Source organism: Euleptes europaea, chromosome 4 (assembly GCF_029931775.1).
Source record: "Euleptes europaea isolate rEulEur1 chromosome 4, rEulEur1.hap1, whole genome shotgun sequence".
NCBI lineage: Eukaryota > Metazoa > Chordata > Lepidosauria > Squamata > Sphaerodactylidae > Euleptes > Euleptes europaea.
In genome coordinates, this window is record NC_079315.1 from 54692602 (window position 1) to 54712890 (window position 20289).

Sequence of the window (20289 nt, forward strand, 5' to 3'; positions counted from 1 at the left end):
TATGGCAATCCCTGGTGGGTTTTCAAGATGTTCAGAGGTAGTTTGCCACTGTTTAGTACTCACCACTCTTGCAGAAAAGTATATGAAATTGGGCAGCAAAAAACTATACGTCGCATTCATTGACTTAAAGTCTGCATTTGACTCGATCTGTAGAGACATTCTTTGGACCAAACTGTCTAAACTAGGTATCGATCTGCACCTCCTATTCCTTCTAAAGAAATTGCACTCTTCTAGAATGAGCCAAGTTAGATTTTCTTCATGTGGAGGCCTCACCGATAAAATAACATTGAACAAAGGTGTGAAGCAAGGTTACATTCTCGCTCTTCTTTTTAACCTGTTTTTGTCAGACTTGGCCAGTTCCTTAAACTCTATCAACGGACACCCTCCAAAATTAGGTGGTAAACCAGTTCCCATCCTATTATATGCCGATGACACTGTCATCTTATCCTACTCTAAAATTGAACTTAAGCGCTATTTAATAGCATTTGAGAAATACCGTCAGCTGAACCTTCTCAAAATAAATTACTCAAAGTCCAATGTTCTTGTTTTCTCAAAGAAGTGGTCGCCCTCTATCTGGCGTATTGGAAAGGCCAAAATCCAACAAGTAAAGAGTTTCAAATACCTGGGTATGACCTTTAATTATAACCTTAGATGGGTGGTGCATAGAATTAGAACCATCAAACTTGAAAAAATATCTTTAAGCCAACTGAAGTCTTTTTTTTTTTTTTTTTTTTTGTAAGGGCAACCAATACGTTCCTGCCGCAACTAAGGTTTTTAACTCTAAAATTTTACCCCAGATTCTGTACGGCATCCCTATTTGGATAAATGCCTTTAATCGCGATCTAGAAGCGCTCCAAGCTATATATTTTTAGACAAATTTTGGGTTTTCCTTGTTGTGTGTCTTATTTTGCAACCACCTCTGAACTTGGCCAAAGTCTGTGCGAAACCAAGGCTTGGTTATCAACTATTCACTACTGGATCAAATTACATTTTAGAACGGAGCAGGGCTCCCTTTTATCTTTAACGTTAAAGGAACTCCACAACACCTCCTGGGACAACGTGATTCTGACCAAAATAAGATCAATTGGAGTCTCTCTTGACCATCTAGACCCATTTTCTGAGGCCCACTAAAACTATCAAACAACGTCTTTTGGATATGGAATTTCAGTGGTTACATCCCACTCAACCTTTTGTCTGTTAGTCAGCAATGCTGGGTCTCTCTACTAAAACTGAAAGTATCCCCCAATATTTTTATAATTTGGATACTCCTTCCCTTCGGAGAGCATTTTCTCTTGCCAGGATTAATGCCTTCCCATCTCAAATTTTGTACGGAAGTTTTCACCAAATTTCAATTCAGGTTCGAATTCACTGGATACGCTTGATCACATATTACTCGACTGCTCTTTATATGTATCACCACATGAGAAATGGTTAGGAAATAGGCTACATGCCAAGTCTCACTTGCCTAATAAATTAAAATGCCAATTCTTAATGAATGATGTAACTCCAGAGATCACTGTGGATTTAGCCAAGTTTTTGGTTGAAGTGATGAAAATCCAAAACCTTAAAATCTTTGAAACTTATGGTTCTCAGTTTTGATCTTATCGTACCAATTTTAAGATGTATGTTTTCTGTTTGTGATATTTGTCATAATGTCTATGCCATTAAAGGTTTATGGAATGGAGTGGAATGGCCACTGCCTGCCTCCATGTCACGACCTTGGTATTCCTTGGAGGTCTCCCACCCAAATATTTGCTAGGGCCAACCCTACTTAGCTTCTGAGATCTGATGAGATCAGACTAGCCTGGGCTATCCAGGTGAGGGCACACATGTATACAGAAGCCTATAAATGATGTAAGGTGAGATAAAAAGGCACTGGTAAGTGATGTGTGTGTGTAAAGTGCCTTCAAGTTGCAGCTGACTTATGGCGACCCCTTATGGGGTTTTCAAGGCAAGAGACTAACAGAGGTGGTTTGCCAGTGACTTCCTCTGCACAGCAACCCTGGACTTCCTTGGTGGTCTCCCATCCAAATACTAGCCAGGGCTGACCCTGCTTAGCTTCTGAGATCTGATGAGATCAGGCTAGCCTGGGCCATCCAGGTCAAAGTGGTAAGTGATAGGTGGTGGCAAATTTAAAACTTGAATTTAATGGGAGGAAGTGACTGTTCTGCCAAATAGCTGGCAGTTGGTTCTTTTCCTAGGATCCAGAGGCAAGGCACACCAGTGGGTTTCAAACCAAGCTTTTATTGTAACAAACTGAGTCAATTAATATCCTGCATTATAGCCCCCATCAGTGGGCAACACAATATACTTACAAGCCCATCCCTTCTGCTTGTACTTCGATTCTTGCTGGAATGGTGAGGGAGAGGTCCCAGAGTCATAGCCCATCTCTCTCCCTCCTTCTACCCCCTTTTCCTGACTTTTTAATCCCTCTTTCATTACCCGTTCCAAATCTACTTACTATGCACAAAGCAGCCACACCTGGGGTGCTTCCAGCCATTGCAGGGAGTGTGCAGCCTTGAGCTTAAAGGCATATCACCCTGACCTGCCTTTGTTGTGTGAGGAGGAGTGAGATATGCCACTATCTCCTTGGAATAACAATGTTATTCCACAATTCCCCTACAGTGACCTCACAGGAAGAGGAGAAGTAGCTGACATTTGTCCTAGACCTGACATTATGTCCCTACCGAGCCTCCCCCTTTCTCTAAACACTGTCCATGTGGGCACAGGCCCCAAATCTCTAAGAATTTCCCTCGGTGGAGTTGACAACCTTACATGTTACTACTAGACCATTTTGAATAACTGAAATTAGCCATCAGGCAAGGCATCTCTCTTTGTTAAGTAAACGCTAACAGAATTATAAGGCTAGACTCATATTTGGCTATTAAACTCGAGTGACGATTTTTGTCCCTGAGTAATATTTTACAACTGTCTATTATCTGATATTTGTAAGGCATGGGATGATTGCAGAATTCAAATAATGTAATATTGGCAAGTTTTCACTAGGGCTGTCAATTCGGTTTGTCCCGAACAGAAAAACAGCTGAATTTTCCCCGATTCGGCGGTTTCTTGTTCCGATGGAACCTAATTCAAAAAAGGCGGGAAAACAATGAGCCGAATTTGGCAAGTTCGTGGAGATCACCGAATAAATTCGGCAAATTCGGGGGCTCCGAATCAGCAGCATAACCATAAAGCCATTAAAAACACATTTGCGCCTTTCCGCGGCTCTGGGGGGCATGTTTGGAGGTAGAGGTCCCAAAATTTCAGCGTAGCTTCAGGTGATGCTTCTTGCAAGAACCCCCAAGTTTGGTGATGATTGGGGCAGGTGGTCCCGAATTGTGGGTCCTGGAAGGGGTCCCCCCACCCATCTGCCCATTACAGCCTTTAAAAACACATTCGAGTTGGGCCGTACCATTACCCTGGCCCAGGGGTCTGGTCTGGTGGTTTCCTTGGCAGTTGGGCCATACCATTACCCCTGCCTGGGGGTCTGGTTGCCTCAGCAGTTGGGCCATACCATTACCCCGGCCAAGGGGTCTGACTAAAAGGCAATTAATCCCGAGTTATGGGGTCCCCCCAATCCACCCATTGGAATGAATGGGAGCAGGCAATCCTTAATGTGCGTCTAGAGAGCAGCAAATCCAAGGTAAAACCTCCCGTGCCAGAGAGTATGTGTGTGTGAATCTGCCAGAATTGTATTGGATAGGATTACTCCTGAGTCCTCCCAATCCCTGCTCCTGATAAAAGAGAAGACGACATCCACAGTAAGACCCATTTGGGGGCTTTTCTCTATAATTCTCTATAATTTTTTTCCTGTGTATGTGGGGGGGGGAGATTCTGTGTGTGTGTGAGAGCGAGGGGGGAAGCCAAAGGGGGGTGGGTTTACCTTTTCTGCTGGGGGGTGGGCTTGATTGCCTCTGTGTGGGACTGTGCTTCTACTGTTTTCACTGGTTGCCAACTTCGTGTGGAGTTAACTGTGGGTCAGTGTCTCTCTCTCTGGCTGGTTCCTATTGTTTCCAATGGGCTGTGCAGCCGCACCTGTTGTTTCGAATGGGCTAGCCTGTCATTCGTTTTTGTACATCCCCTGTAATGTATTTCAGTGGAGTCAGTGCAAGTCAGCCAACATTCCCCTCTCCCATTGCTTCCAATGGGCTGACTTGTCATTCATTTTGGTACATCCCTTTTAATGGCTTTATTCCCATGGGCAGATGGGGGGACCCCTTCCAGGCCCCATAACCCAATCTTCACAAAACTTGGGGGTTCTTGCAAGAAGGGTCTCCTCAAGGTACGCTGAGATTTTGGGACCTCTATGTCCAAACATGTCCCCCCGGAGCCATGGAAAGGTGCAAATGTGTTTTTAATGTCTTTATTCCTGTGGGTGATTTTGGGGGGGACCCCTTCCGGGCCCCATATCTTGGAACCCCGACCCAATCTTTACAAAACTTGGGGGTTCTTGCAAGAAGGGCCCCCTCAAGCTACGCTGAAATTTTGGGGCCTCTACCTCCAAAAATGCCCCCCCGGAGCCGCAGAAAGGCATGAATGTGTTTTTAATGGCTTTATTCAGCCGAATTTTTTCCCGAACTCGGAACTTGGTGCCGAATTCCACAGATCCGAATCAGGGGAGTTCGGACTTTGGCATTTCCCGAATCAAAACGGGCCAAATTTTGCTGAATCTGAATTTTACCGATTTCTTTTTTCAACAGCCCTAGTTTTCACTAATTCAAGAGGTGAAGGGGTTGAAGAGTATGGAAAGTAATCAAAACCTCAATAACATCCAGTGCGTTAAATACTAACATTTATTGTGCCATTAGATTTCATAAGCCAGAACCTCCTTCATCACAAGCAAGAGAAATCAGCTAATCCTGACAAGACTGGGAGCACTATTCTATTCGCCTCGGGTAAAAAGTCATTTCATACATTATGCAAATAAGACCTTGGATGTGCAACAGAGTATATGTTAAACAAGAAACTGTAGCCTGTGATGATGCCCTGAGTACACCTGGATGATACACACTTGCCACATTCACACTTCATATTTTCTTATGTGGACTTACATGTTATGTGCCTTTTGATTGCGAGAACAGCAGGATCATAGGCTGTGGTGTGCAGCATTCAGCTCATTGGAAAGAATTATACGCAAGAGGTCCAAGACAACTAGCAAGGAAGTGTAACTGAAACACCCTGGAGTGCCCATTTCCATAGATCTGACACAACTTCTGAATGTGAAAGTTTTACATAATACAAGAAAATATCTATTGTTTTCCCCCCACTGCTGAAGAAGTCAGCAGTTCCTGGAAGACTGTGAAAAGAAACATGGACATTCTGTGTGCACATAAGGAAGTACAAATCCATGAACATCTAATTGTAAAAAGACTTCTGCCTTTAGAACAGGCTGTCTTGTTGAAGTTTTATTTTATTTTTTCATGCAAGGTTCTTTTGTGAGGAAAAATAGTTACGCCACATATGGGAATCTGTTTCTGCATGCAGAAGAGACATTGTGGGTCAAAGCCCCAGTGTTTATGGAGGAAGAAAGAGTCTGAAAGGGAAGGAAAAGAGTTTTTTTTTTTTTAAAGGATATATATAGTGATGGGAGACTCAGACAAAGCTGCTGTCTTTAATTTCTGCTTTCTTTCATTTTGCTTTTCATAACATAGGTTTCTTCAGACTAGTGTAGCAGTAAGCTCCCCCCCAAGGAGCTGGAGACACAGTCAATAACTGGCATGTTTTATTTTTGATTGAATGTCTTGCTTGAGGCATCTTTTCAAGGCTTTGCACCAAAAACATGGGAAATTGCTACGGATAAACCTCAGACTTTAAAGTAGTAGCACAGTGAGAAACACTTGTTATAAACACATACTGTAGCACATTTCAGGAACAAAATAGCAGAAAACTATTTTCTTCATGGTAAAGGGGGGGCAGCTACATGCCCATTTTAACATTCAAATATGCACAATGCAAAAAAGCTTCCAGGGTATTTTTTTTCCACTAGAATGCACCTGTGACAATCCAAATGCCACTAAGTTTTAAAGTGAAATATATTTTATCCTTCAATTATTTATTGCTCATGCAAGCAAAATAATAAAATCAATTACAAAGCATTTACTGTTGTTTAGATTTAGTTGCCTTGTGCTGTTCAGTTGAACTCCATGGAATTCTTAGCAACTTCATACCTTCACAGCTATTTTAAGCGAGCCCTATCATACTCCGTGCCCCAGATCTTCTGTTTATGGCCAGGAAAGTGGAAATTATAATGGCTTACATGTTCTCATGGCTAGTGGGCAATCAAAACACCAAGTTATTATGCTCCAAAGTTGCTCAGTGATTTCCTGGATTTCCTTTTGTTCTTTCAGTTCCTATTTATTTATACTTCAATTTAGCCCCTGCTTTTTCATCTCCAGTTCTCTTCACAGAAATCAGCAGCACAATGTAAGACTTTTCATTTTCCCAACCAAAGGGACTTAACACCTACTACAAGGCAAAAAACCAACAACACCCCACACATCCACAGCCAAGTACACTTGAGAAGGAGTTGTAGGCTGAGTATACTGATGTACGTCTAGAAACTAAAAATATTGGATTGTTCTCATTTACACTTTTTAAAAAAGGTTTACACATAAACATCATGACTAAATCTCTGGCAGACATCAGCATGCTAAACTATATTACAGCATGCTAAACTGTTTTATTATTGTAACAGGCTGGAGGATCACAGAATCATAGAGTTGAAAGGGGCCATACAGGCCATCTAGTCCAACCCCTTGCTCAATGCAGGATCAGCCTTGAGTATCCCTGACAAGTATTTGTCCAGCCGCTGCTTGAAGACTGCCAGAGGGGGAGCTCACCACCTCCCTAGGTAGCTGATTCCACTGTTGAACAACTCTTACTGTAAAATTTTCCCTAATATCCAGCCAGTACCTTTCCACACATAATTTAAACCCATTACTGCAAGTCCTATCCTCAGCTGCCAACAGGAACAACTCCCTGCCCTCCTCTAAGTGACAGCCCTTCAAATAGTTAAAGAGAGCAATCATGTCTCTTCTCAACCTTTTCTTCTCCAGACTAAACATTCCCAAGTCCCCCAACCTTTCCTAATAGGGCTTGGTCAACAAGGAGTTTATTTATTTCCTCAGAGGGACTATGGCATCTTGTGATTTGGATGACATACCTCTGTTGATACACCCCAAGATCGCATTAGCCTTTTCTGTTGCTTTACTGGCTGCTCATATTTAACTTACAGTCCACCTGTACCCCAAGCTCTTGTTCACACACTGCTGCTCAGAAGTGTATCCCCCATCCATTATGCATAGGGTTGCCAGGTTCCTCTTCGCCACCAACAGGAGATTTTTGGGGTGGAGCCTGAAGAGGGAGGCGTTTGGTGAAGGGAGGAACTTATGCCATAACGTCCAATTGCCAAAGCTGACATTTTCTCCAGGTAAGCTGATCTCTATCAGCTGGAGATCAGTTGTAATAGTCTCCAGCTAGTACCTGGAGGTTGGCAACCATTAGTATGTGTGTTCCTCTATTTCCTTTAGATGTAGAATTCAGCACTTATCCTTGTTGAATTGCTTCTTGTTCACACTTTTCCAGAGTGTTCAGAAACTAGTACCAACACCAGTGTGAGGCTCTAATCCAGGAAGAAGCAATATAGACATTTTCCTACTGCTTGTATGAGTTGCAAATGCCCCATCAAAGATATTCAGAACTGGTTATTCATTTTCCTGAATAGCAGCAAATGCATAGGGGGTGCACAGGCCTGAAATAAGAAGACAACAGTACTACTTGTAGCAAATGTTTGGTTGTTATAGAAATGGGACTACAATGAAACCTAAATTTCATTCTAGCAATGTCCCAACCAAGAAAAAAAGCTTTATTTAATTAAAAAAAAGTATTGTGTACTTTTGTGCACACTTTCACCTGTTTTGTTTCAGATTTCAATGTGTGCCTGAGAGAAATTTAAAATATTGTATTCATAAATGTTCAAAACCAAAGCCATTACACACATTGTAATAACACCAACCAATATAATAGAGCATAGTATGCAAACTGAGGGGGAGGGATCTCTCAGGGAGTCTAATGGGAGAGGGATAAAAAGATTTTCAGTGCAATCCTAAACATATTGTTGATTCAGAATAAGACCAATGGAGTTCAGTGGGGCCTCCTCACTAGTAAGTGTGTTTAGGATTGCATGGGATTATAGATCAAGTCGGTGTCTCTTATCTTCAACTCTACCTTTAGCTAACTTCCTTTGCTCCCTCTTTCCCTTATCAGTCCAAATCTAAGTGCCAGGAAAGAGCACGATCCAGCAGGCAGCACAGAGAAGAAGGCAGGGACCTTCTGATTCTTTCTGCAGGCAGGCTGTGGACTTTTTTGTACCCCTCACACAATAGGCATTTATAGGGTTGCCAACCTCCCGGTAGGTATTAGCTGGAAATCTCCTCCTATTGCAACTGATCTCCAGCTGATAGAGATCAGTTCACCTGGAGAAAATGGCTGCTTTGGCAATTGGACTCTATGGACCCTCCCAAAACCCCACCCTCCTCAGGCTCCACCCCAAAAATCTCCAGGTATTTCCCAGCCCGGATCTGGCAACCCTAGGTATTTTACATCTAAGTTAGGGCCCTGTACTAGTAAGAATATTACTTTATATTTCATTTATGCCTGAATTTGTTCTATTTTTTCATTTTATTTTTGTTTACAGATTTCTTTTACCTCATTTGGTAAGGGTTGGGCATCCACACAACTGTAAGCCTGCAAAAGATACATAAAGTATTTATGTATTAATCATGACCTTTGTATGTCTCCAGGAACTGAAGGGCTCATGGGTATTCAACCAGTTCAGAGGTATGAAGTGTGTTATGTCATCCATTATGTCTCTAGATCACTGGTTCCCAACCAGGGGTCCATGGACCCCCAGGGGTCCACGAGAACTAAACCAGGGGTCCGCGAAACAAAGTTATAAACCCATAATAAATTAATATTTACGCAAGTGGCATGGCGGCGGCTCGCGGGTGCAGAGCGTGGCGGCGTGCGGTGGTGACTTGCGGGAGCGGCGCGTGACAAGTAAGGAACATGCGGGGGCGGGGAGGCCGGGGGAGGGTGCAAGCGAGCCTCACACAACCACACACAATAGGAGAAACACTTGTCAAACCTTGTTTGATGATAGCTGTCGAAGAGGTTTTAGGGATGGAGGCCAAAAAGAAAATACAAGAAATACCTCTATCGAACAACACGGTAAATTGAAATTATGTCAAATGATATCGAGGAGCAGCTAGTTTCGAAAATAAAAAATTCGCCATGTTTTGCTTTGCAGTGTGATGAATCGTCAGACGTTTCTAATTGCGGTCAGTTGCTCGTATTTGTCCGCTTTTTAGATGACAACAACACTATTAAAGAGGAATTATTGATTTCGCGGAAACTGGAAACGACGTCAAAAGGTATCGACATCATGAATATAATAGCGGAGTATTTTGAGAAACATAGCATTATGTGGGAAAAGCTCGCTGGCTTCTGCACGGATGGCGCTCCAGCCATGTTAGGATCACATTCCGGTCTAGCAACATTAATAAAACAGAAGAATCCTTCAGCAATAACAACTCATTGTATCGTACATCGTCAGGCGTTAGCTTCCAAGACTCTTCCTAAAAGCCTTGTTAATACCATGGAAATGGCCATAAAAGTGGTCAATGTTATTAAAAGCAGCGCCTTAAATACACGCCTTTTTAAAAAACTGTGCACTGAAATGGTCTCCGATCATGAGACTCTTCTTTTCCACACCAAAGTTCGTTGGCTATCGAAAGGCAATATGCTGGGAAGGTTATTTGAACTAAGAAAAGAGGTTGAGCTGTTTCTAGCCGAGAAGAAAATTAAAGATTTACTAGAGCTGTTTTCTGATGCGAAAAGTCAGATGCATTTGGCTTATCTTGTGGATATTTTTTCACATTTGAATGAACTTACAGTTGCAAGGTTCTGAAAACATAAATTTAGCAGGTGTGGAAAACATTTTTATGTTTGAAGATAAACTGCGTGCCTTTATTTGCAAACTTAAATTATGGGTAGGCGAAAACAATTATTCTGCGTTTGTGACATTAAAAGCACTGGTCGATGAAAGTAAAGATGACATGATCATTGCAAATATACAAGACAACATCAGAAGTCATCTGTAAATGCTGGTCGATGAATTCCACCGTTACTTCTCGGAATATAACCAGACAGAATCAAAAGATACCCAAAAGCTGTTTCGCAATCCTTTTGGTATTGCTGTTGAAGAGGTTGCAGAAGAAATCCAGGAAGAGCTCATTGAATTCCAAAATGATAGGCACTGTAAGGATGCGTTTGAATCAGTTTCTCTTGAAGAGTTCTGGTGTAAAAAAGCAATTTCATATCCTACAGTTCGGGGATTCGCCTTGCAATATCTTATGCTCTTCTCCACAACTTATTTATGCGAACAAGGGTTTTCTGCTTTGCTTATAATTAATAACAAGACCAGAAATCGATTGGAAGCAAGTGATGATATTTGTGTAGCTCTGAGCAACAGTATTAGCCCCAGAATTGCCCAGCTTGTAAAAAGGATGCAAGCTCAAAAATCACATTGATTTACAATTAAAAGTTCTCTATTATAAAAAATATATTCAAATATTATTTTAAGTTTAACGTTTAACTAACAGTTATGATTAAAGTTTATTTTCAAATTCTCTGAATTTTTATTTTGAACCTTGGGGTCCCTGCACTGAACAAAAAAGTCCTAGTGGTCCCTGGTCAAAAAAAGGTTGGGAACCACTGCTCTAGATCAATTATAGTGATGGGAAGTCTGGCAAACGTAGGCAGAGTTTGTTTAGGAATGATTTAATTGTGCACTTCTTCCTCTATTCTCAAAAGTACCAGTAAAATTAGGTCAAATAGTGAAACCACTGTTTCCACAATAGTGCATGAATGCAGCACCAAAGACCTCAGTGACTGAAAGCAATTGGTATTCTTATAATTTTATTACTAAAGGCTACTTCCCAAACTATGACATTATTGTTGTGAATTTGCTTTTCTTCCATTATCCTATCTGTACCCACATAACACAACACAGGTTGATCTCAGATACTTCAAATTCAGTATCTGGTATTTGGGCATGTTTACTTGGCCCCATCTACCACCTGTGCCGAGATGAATGAACAGATTTAACCTCAACCAACGTGTCACAATGGCTTCCCCTCATAGTTCTAAACTGTTCTGTCACTGAATGGAATGAATTGTTTATGTGCCCTTTTATGCTTCAGTACTGTGGGAAGCCTTGGCTCATATTAACATTCTGCATTGTGTCCAGCCGAGACATAATGAATGTTTCACAGCAGGTTACAATCAGGGACCTGTGTTTAATTGAGAGTCTGTGAACATAATCTCAGTAAGTTACTGAGTGTGAATTAGTGACTCAATAAGAAAACCAGTATGGTATGGTGGCAAGAGTGCTGGGCTTAGACCAGCATGACCCAGTTAAATCCTTGCTTATCCAATGAAAGTCATTAGGTGACCGCGGGCCATTCAACTGGTCTTGTTTGACATGCAATACAAAGCCATGATTTGGAATTGCAAGTACAAGTCCATGTACTTCCCCATTTCTTTCCCTCACATCCTCAGATTCAATTAGTTGCTTCCTATTTACTGCAAGCCATCCAAACCTATGGTTTGTCATTTTCTATATCAGAATGTACGGACTGGAACGGACCGTATAGATCAGGGGTGTCAAATATAAGGCCCGGGGGGAGGGTGGCCCCTTGATAGCTTTTATCCAGCCTGCAAGCCAGCCGAGGAAGCTACCCCCCCCCATCCCAATCTGGGCTGGCAAGCCCACTATGGGCTCACCAGCCGGGGCAACTCCCCCGGTACCTGATCTGTGTTGTAATAGTCTTATTGTTTTAAGCATGTTTGTATTTTGAGTAAAAAATAAAGTAAAAAATAATATTAATTGGCTTTCCTTGTGTCTTCTATAAAGTTTGTATCTCCAGTACCTGGCATTAAATCTTTTGGTACACATGGCCCAGCCCAACCAAGTGACACTTATGTCATATCTGGCCCTTGTAACAAATGAGTTCAGCACAGATTCTTCTCACATTAATCCATGGCTTGACATTACATGCTAAGTGACCTTCTTTCAGACTAACCTGCCTCATGGAGGAGATAAAATATGCAGATAAAAATGGGTGAGGTGTGCTCTGAGTTCCTTAAGGGAAAAGTCAGAATTAATATGAATGTGGGAGACAACTCAAGATATCTAACATTCTCTGTGTTACTGGTTCTGACTGATACTTGTCCCATCACACCATACAAGATTCAAGATAGTGGCCAGGAGACAAGAAGCAATATGATGACTTAAGATGTATCAAAAGACTTCAAATATGGATGGAAGCAGCAAAGATTTATTATCTCTGTAGGAGGGAATGGGACAGCTGAGAAGATTACATTGAGTAGAAATTCATATAGCACACGTAGAAGCCACAGAAGGTCCTGGAATTAATAACACAGGTTTTCACGTTACCTGCCTTTTGATTCTGAGACACTGTACGTGGTCAGAAACAAAAAAATTAAAGCCCTCTAAAATAGAGCCCAGGTCTGAACCATCAATTGTGCACAAACAACAGCCTGATCATGGATTTCAAAAAGGACGCTTTCACTTTATCTTACAGATCATGACAAGAAATGGAAAGGATGAAAGGGGATGGCAATCTCTAGTCTCTGATGATGCCAAACTGTTTACAACTTTATATTTTTAGAATGCAATGGAAGCCTGTTACTTCCAGCAATCTTGTCAAGATGAAGTTTTATGCTCCAGCCCCAAACAATGCTTCTTTTCCATTTCCAAGATCGAAGGCAAAGTCTCTCTCTTTCTCTCTCTCTAACACTTAAAATGGTTCCAAAGCAGGATGGCTACCAGCCTAGCTACGATAATAATTTGTACCTTCTTGCAACCACACATAATACAGCCTTTATTCAGTAAATAGCAAAGCCGTTTCACACCAAGCCAAAAGGTCAGCTTTTGCTGTATTAATAGCTGCGCTGGGAGGGTCAGTGTTGTGCTATCCTACATTTTTTCCAGGGCCTGGAGATGCAATTTCCTACAATCTGCAGGCAATTTCCCACCAATTTTCTCGGGGAGCTAATAGGCTGTGACAGGAGATGGAGCTCGCAAGCAGCAGGCGGCTTCAGAAAAGACAAATTGCATCTCTGCCACCTAACTGGGCAATCTAGATCGACTGAGTTTATAGCTTTGTAGTGTTATTGGGCCCCATGCTAACACCAAATCATTCAAGCTGCTATCTGAATTTCATATTCTTCTTCCATCTGAATTTGCTATCACCACATATCACCCACAGTTGCAAATAGATTGTATACGATTAGTGGTTTAACTGCCTTTCAAAATAGCTTCCTAGACATTGTTCAGATTCAAAACAGGCAAATGCAGAGACTTGTGTATAGATAGCACAGTAATGGTTTTCTTTCTCCTTTCAGAGGAGGCCACAAGTAATCAGGGTGAGTGGGAGGAATTTTCAACCATAGAAAAAATAGTAAAATTTAATATAAAAACACCAAACTCTGAAAGACTCATATGTGTGCATGTGAACACACACATAGGTTATTAAAAAGGACTACTGACTGAGCAAGACAGCAAAAGCACTAAATGCAATCATTCCTGAGAATCTCAGCTATCAGGATTTTTATTATCAGTGCAGAATACAGATTGCCTGACTATATTTTTTAAGTATGCAGTACCCACAGGCCAGCTATCAGTGTACAAAATGCTATGGGGAAACCATGGCACTATCCTCAAATTTAAGAAAGGAAACTGATGTTCAGGAGTTGCGTGTTTTCCTGCACATTAGAGGAGAAAATGGTACAAGTGCTCTTGCTTGCTTCATCCACAAAATGGTGGAACAAAGCAGCATTGCCACAGGCAGCAATGTCTGTTGGACTGAAAAAGCCAGGAACCATAGTTCAGGATGGGGAGAATCAAGGGGAGTCAAGATCAACAGCTCAAGAGCTTTCTGCATCTTGCAGTAGTGCTCTGGCAGCAGACTGGAATATCTGTGCTCACAGTAAAGCTTAGAGCCACTGATGATCTAATGCTGGGAAAGGAAGCTATTGTGAAGAAAAATGAGGATAAAAGTAGAAAGTGATTTGAACCTTTGGAAGCTTTCAAATATGTGGTTTTCAGATTTAAGAAATTAGGCCACTGCCTATGAAACTAAGGGTCTAATTTAGTCTGACAAAACTAGGGAAATGATTGACTAACAGTTGATTAGACAGGCAGACAGGTCGTTTATGCATGGGTACTTTCACTCATGTTTGCCTCCAGTCTGTCTCAGTTGTTCCTTGGAGTTATGCATGAGATTTCTGTCCATTAGAGATGACCGCGCTGCCGGCCCTCATAATGTCTAGGTCTTCTCATTCCTCTATTAACCCAACTCTTCCATCTTCCCTGAGCAAAGCCTGGGTGAAATCCCCATGCATAAGGCAAAGTGCAGGGCACACAAGTTTGGTTCCTCTTACAGCCAGTTACAAAGCAGCATGTCCAGAGGTGGGGACTGAAATACTTCCTGCTTCCTGGGAGCTCTTTCTGAGCAGAAGAAAATCTTTTTTAAAGGATAAGTTTAGCGATAGAACGCTGATGGGGAGGTGAATGCACATGTGGAAGAGTTGGAGAACAGAATACTAAAGAAAATGACTCCTGAGCTGGCATTAACTGGTGCCATTCTAAACAGTATGTGAAGGATTGACATCTCCCCCCACCCACCCTGAACAAGAGTGATTTCCTTTCCTTAAAAAAAGGCAGTAATGTATCACTAGATTGCTCAAGCATTGAAGCAGTAGTCTTAGCAGGTTCTCTGAATTCCCAGCTTTCTTTTTTTTTAAAGTAAGTATCTAGTCTTTTCCCTCACATGCATATAACTTTTCCCTTATATCTCCCTTGCTTATCTAACACCCTAATTCGGCTTGAGTTGGGCATTATGTGAATCGAGGCTAGGGTTTTTCTTCCATCAGTCTATCACTGACTTAAATATAAATGGAAGAGGCTTATTTCAGCTGTTTGCCCAAGAATCTTTCCAGCCCAAGTGGATACAGGCGGTTAGGAATAACTTAGGGAGAGTGGGTCTTTCTCCGAGTGCTCTCCTGAAGGTAGATTATGAACAAGCAAAAGGCTTGGTTAAACAGAGGATAGTGAATGTAGAGCAACAACATGATCTCCAGAAGTCACCATGTTTTAGGTCTCCTATAAAATTCAGGTATATCATGGCCCCAGCTCATTAACTCTCGCATCTTGATGCCCATCAAACTAGAAGAGCTTTCACTCTGGCCAGATGTGAGGCTATGCCCTCTGCTGTACTTGAAGGCAAATATTTAAGAACTCCATACCTAGAGAGACTCTGCCCAGGTCCAATGGGTGAGGTGATGATGGTACATGTATTTTCTCGATGTCTGTACTACAGTGGATTGAGGGCTAAGTTTGTTTCTCCTTTACTATCTAAACTCCCAGAATGCTCAGAGCAGGTATGGTTAGGAAAGCTATTAATTGATGAAGATCCCATTAGTTTTGAAGCAAGTGGCCAAATTTTGTGCTTATATGGCCAAAGCTCGAAATAAGAAAAGGGTTGCTGGTAATGATAAAGAATCGTATTAACTACAGATCTATGCTCTATATTGTTGTATATTGTTTATATAGAATTTTACCTATTTTGCTAGTAAATTTTGAAAACATAAGGTTTTAGGTCGTTAGATTTGTAGCATAGAATCTGTACCTTGATATTTTCTGGTCTATGACTGCAATATATTTATTATTATTATTATTATTATCTCAATGAGGGAAGGAGCTTAGACTTACTTGACAAAAATGAAATTTGGGGATTCAGAGAACCTGCTAAGACTATTGCTTTAATGTTTCACTGATCCAGCAGTATTTTATTTCTCTTTTTCTAAAGCTGACCAAAAAGCAATGTGACCATGAAACTGACCAAATTGCAGGGGAAGTGGAAAAATGCCTGTGCTATCTGCTTCTGGTCAGATTCATAGTAGCATGACTTTCTGGTCAGTTTCATGGTCAGCTTTCTGTTGGCAAGGCTGACCAGAAGAGACTCACTGAAAGCTGGCAGGTTTCTCAGCATTTGATCTCTAATTCTGCACATTTAATTTTTTTTAAAGGGGCAATGAATCCCCTGGTAGAGGAGAGGGGAAAGGCGGAAAGGGTATGGAATCAACTGGGGCGATTGGATGTGGGCATGGGTGGGTGTCAATGGGTGGCAAACCCCCCTCCCCCAACGTAGTATTTCCACATGTTAAGTGAAGCCGACTCAGAATTGGCTTTGAAAAAAACCTTGTGGTAAAAGTGCTTGCAAAAAAGCCAGAGAAAAGCGGAGGAAAAATCAAATTACTTCTTTATGGGGCAAAATACATGTGAGGAAAAAAAGTTGAAGTAGTTCAGGGCCAACACCAACAAAAACCACACGTGTGGAATAGGCCCTGCTCTTAAAATCATGGAAAACTTGATGACTTGTGTAATCCATGTCATTTTCTCCATAACATGTTATTTTATTTCTATTTAAAAGGTTTAGCATTTACGGCCTGGGAGCATAAGGTCCTAGAGCATGGGCAGTTAGTTAAGTTGCTCTTGTATTACTGCAAGAGCTCCAACCCCTCAATCAGTCTGGCCTGTAGCAGGAAAGAGAAGGCCTAGAGCTTGACAGAGGAACTAATTTCTTTGCAGGTGCAAGCCAGAGAAAGAAAGCATCTAAAGCAACAGGATGATGATGAGTAATTGACGAGCATAGAGGGAGGAAGAAGCCCTATATTTCTTTGAGTTAACATTTTGGAAGCTGTTTTCTTTGTGATGTGGTGGAAAGTGCTCTCAAGTCACAGCTGACTTATGGCAGACAGGTAGGGTTTGCAGGGCAAGAGATGTTCAGAGGTGGTTTGCTATTGCCCGCCTCCGTGTGGGCTGAGAGAGTTCTAAGAGAACTGTGACTAGCCCAGCTCTTAACCACTAAACCATGCAGTCTCTCTTTGTGTTATTGGGCACCATTTCTTGCCTTTGCTCAAGTGCCCTTTCTGAAGGGCACTGAAGATCCTGTCTCTGCAAATGTTGCTATACCTTTAATGTTTTCTTTTTGAAGCAATTTCATAATTGCTTGCCAAGCTACAAAGGTACTTCCATTTATTGACTTGAATACTGCCCCCAACCTCTCCATTTGGAAAAGCTAATTAAGGATAGGGATCTATGTAGCCCAGATTTTGCTGGATTACAATTGCAGTCACCTACAAAGAAGAATAAATAAATCACCATTCCAAGCATAACTATTTTAAAAAGCTAACCAGGAATCCAGACCTAGAAATTGAATTGAACTGATCATGGAAAAGAACACATGGACTTATTTTCAATTAACCCCCCCCCTTCAAATCAACGCTCTTTAAATAAGCAAGTTTAGAAACCAACTATTGAACATCAATATATCTCATTCTGAACAGCACCCAAGCCCACACAATGGAGCCAGGAACAGACATGGGAGATTTTTTTTCTACAAAACGAACAGCGAGTTTGCAGGAAAATCTGAAACCTATAAAATACACTGAGGTCTTAAGCCTCCCCACAAAATAACAGAAGCAAAGTCTATAGCTTTAAGAAATGAATGCTCATTGAGATTTTGTTAAACTACATTCTGAGATATTGGTGGTCATTTTGGGGATTTCCAGGAAACCATAGTATAGCTAAGCCTTCTAAGTCTTAGAAGGCTGGGGTGAAAGGAGCAGGGGGATAGTGGGGTCCAAAACAGTCTGAAAAAGCTGAGGACTTACCTGGGCAGGGCCAAGCCTGGCAGCCATCATCAACTTGACTGGGTGACTCACCACCATGGAATTTATACCACTTGCCCGTGACCAGTGTTGGCCAAGCAACTTACCTGGAGGAGTTACAAGACTTGCTTGGGCCCAGCAGCAGGCACGACGCAGCTCACCTGGGGAACTCCCTGCCATGCAACTCGCTCAGCTTGGTTGGGCTCAGCAGCAGCCACCACACAGCTCATCCAGGCAACTGGTTTCCACACAACTTATGTGACTTACCCAGGATATGGCAGTGACTACTGCACAACTCACTGGGGGGACTCACTACTGTGTGACTTACATGACTTGCCCAGGCCCAGCAGCAGATATGTAACTTGCCTGGGGGACATATAAGATTGCCAACTCCAGCTTGGGAAATTCCCGGAGACTTGAGGATGAGAGAGGAAGGAGCTCCCAGTAGGGACATGATGCAATAGTCTGCCCTCAAAATCCACCACTTCCTCCAGGGAACCAGAGATCAGCTGTAATTCTAGGAGAACTCCGGGCCCTATTTTAAGGTTGGCAGCCCTAGGGACTCACTACTGTGAAAACTGCACAACTTGACTAAGCGTGGCTGTGGCTACCATACAGTTTATGCAACTCACCCAGGCCCAATGGTAACCACCACACAGCTCAAACAGGAAACTCACTATTGTGCAACTTTCACAACTTGGATCAGTTTTACCAGAGGCCAGTACAAGTGGTGGGGGAGGGGGGGAATTATTTACCAGAAGGAAGTTTGGGAGGGGTAGAAAAGAAGAAGCTGAAGGAGGGCAACAGAAAAAGGTAGGTGGGTGGTACAAAAAAAAAAGAGGTTGCCAGGAGGAATGAACGCTGAAGACTGGGAGAGGCAGATATATGTTAGTGGGGTGGTGAGAGAGAAGGAAGCAGATAAAGGGGAGAGGCCGTAGGGGGGTTCCAGGAAGTAACAGTATGAGAGGGGATATAGGGAAAATGAGATGCCCCCTATGTAAAGTTGCCAACCTCCAAGTTGTGGCAGGAGATCTCCTGCTATTACCTCTGATCTCCAGGTAACAGAGATGTGTTCACCTGGAGAAAATGGCTGCTTTGGAGGGTGAACTTTATGGCATTATACCCTGCGGAAGCCCCTCCCCAAACCCTGCCCTCCTCAGGTACTTCCCAACCCAGAGCTGACAACCCTACCCTTACGAGTCCTAGTATTAAGCTATTTTTTCATAATCAGTTATTTTAAAGAAGGTTCTTTACACAAAACTATGGAGTTTCTGTCTAAAGGTCACTCCAATATATTTTATTGAAAAGAGAAAATTATTTCCATGCATAAGCTGCCTACCAACTGAAGTGAGTGGAGAAGTCCTTTCAGTTGGACCATGAAGCTGCCTTATACCAAGTCAGGCCATTGGTCTATCAATGTTAGTATTGTCTGACTGGCAGTTGCTCTCCAGGTTCTCAGGTGGAGGTCTTTCACCTCAGTTACTGCCTGATTCTTTTAGCTGGAGATTCTGGGGACTGAACCTGGGAACTTCTGCATGTGGAGCAGATGCTCTACCATAGCCTCTCCCCCTGTGTATAGGCAGGGGTGGCAAACACATGCAAGTTTCTGAATCAGGGCAACCAAATTACACACAGCCAGTACATTGGCACCTACAAACTTGTCTTGAATAGAAGCAAATTACATTAGAGAGAAATATGCATTTGAAATCAACCAGTAAAATCTTAATGTGTATTTTCTTCAATAATACATGCAGTATATTTGCAAATACCAATATGACATTACGGTTACTGTCATATTAAGTGGAAATACATGGCTAATTCATCAGCAGCAAATAACTGAATGACAGCATTAATACAAATTTATAAATATTAAAATACAGAATTAATTTTAAACTTAGCTTTGCACTGAATACTTTGGCCGCACTGTCAACTGATGATTTGGATAATTCAGAAAAATTAAGGGGAGGCTTGGAAGTTATCCAAAATATCTTGAGGCAGTTAACCACAAAATAAGAGTTATTAGCTTATCATAATTGCAGCCAATTTTTAAAGTAATGGAGTAATCCATTGTGGATTGCTGCAAGGAAGTGGAACAAAGAGTGTGAAATGAACAGATGGATTTGATTTTAAATAAATTAGGCCCACTCCCTGGGATGTAACAAGTGATTTTTGCAGTTTTCCATGTTACAGGTTAACTTCCCGCTGTGACCTTCCCAGGCTGCTTGCTATTTTTTTTTCTTGTTGTTAAGCACAACCCCGAAAGGAGCACAGAGGCTTATTACTTTCTGTTGCAAATCTCCAGTCTTTATGCCAGTAAAGGTTGCTTCATACAAGATGCAATTTACATGCAGCAAAATCAACATGTCTCTGTGTTTACCAAGTACTATAAGCTACGTACAGTATTCGTATAATTTCCTACATGGACTTCCATCTTTCCTCTTTTCTCAGGGAGCCCTGAAACCACAGTATATG